At 38.4% G+C, this 1,216-nt stretch overlaps 1 long non-coding RNA gene across 1 annotated transcript; it reads left to right on the top strand.

Annotated features, from left to right (window-relative positions):
- The first annotated feature begins 164 nt into the window (after window positions 1–164).
- LOC135803143 (uncharacterized) lies at window positions 165–788 on the top strand. The gene is made up of 3 exons (XR_010550727.1): window positions 165–307; window positions 399–531; window positions 601–788. It is a non-coding gene; the product is annotated as an uncharacterized lncRNA (long non-coding RNA).
- The last annotated feature ends 428 nt before the right edge of the window (window positions 789–1,216 follow it).

Here is a 1,216-nt window from a genome sequence, read left to right as displayed (position 1 = left end):
GAAAAGGTAATCAATTTCTTTTGTTTATTCTGAATTAATCCAAAACACGCGTTGGCGTTAATTTGTTTGAAAGCCAAGCAGCTAATTATTTATCGTCGTTAAATTTTAATGATTTAATTGTATTAATGAGTATTTGGTCTATATCTATTTTTGTTTTCAGGCGCCAATCCCGTGGCGCGCCATTCTTACATCCGTACCGGTGTGGTTGAATATCTTCGCACAATGGGGAGGAATTTGGGGACTCTTCACGACAATGACACATACCCCGACCTATTTCAACGTCATCCATGGACTTAATATTCGAGCGGTGACTTGCTTTTTTAAAAATACCTACAAATCTCATCGTTTTCCACTTCGGTATTTTGACTGTGCAACGTTTATTTGATTGTTTTTCTTAGACTGGTTTCCTCTCTGGCCTTCCACACATTTTGCGCACGATTTTCGCGTATATCTTCTCGCAATTCGGAGACTATTTGCTCAAAGCCAACAAAATGACCAGGACAAACGTGCGAAAATTGGCAGTAGCCATATGTAAGTGAAAGAAACATTTATTCAACGCAAAAAAGTAATTTTTCTAGAAAACAATGTTTTCTAATATAGGTTGTGGGGTGCAGGGAATTTGCATGTTAGCACTTGCATTTGCCGGATGTGACTACATCGCCGCCATTATCTTCCTGACCGGAGCAACGACAAGTCACGGCAGTGTTTCTACTGGCTCAATGGCAAGCTTTGTCGACTTGAGTCCAAATTATGCAAGTGAGTAACAATCTATGATTTCAAAAGCCACTTTAAACTGAATGAAGTTGAGTGCTCTTCTTATTTTCTCAATTTGTTCTGCGCATCCTTGTGGTTTTCTCCCACGGTCTCGAGCTTTTGCCATTTACAGTTTGCATAGTAAACAAAACACATACGTGCAGCTCGCATTATGTAATATGCGTGAATACGTGAATTGCGTTGAAATGAATAGGATGTAGTACATGTGCCGCCGTCATGTTATGTAATTGCGTCGCTTGTATGCTGCAAAGAACCCAGCGAAATGTATTTACATGCGAGATGCAACCAAGCAAGCCAACCACTTGTTTCCACCTGTTCTAATATAAAACATAATAACTAAATACAATTTTTACTATATTATTTTATAATATGATATAAATTGTTGTTAAAAATACGAGTACAACGACGAGTTCAGTCGAGTTCAAGTTTGTTTTGCTCCAGT

The sequence above is a fragment of the Atheta coriaria genome, unplaced genomic scaffold, assembly GCF_025399875.1.
Source record: "Atheta coriaria isolate IRGN ID8LTWV9N9 unplaced genomic scaffold, Caltech_Dcor_3.1 scaffold4313_size1216, whole genome shotgun sequence".
NCBI lineage: Eukaryota > Metazoa > Arthropoda > Insecta > Coleoptera > Staphylinidae > Dalotia > Dalotia coriaria.
This window is presented reverse-complemented; position numbering and strand designations above follow the sequence as displayed.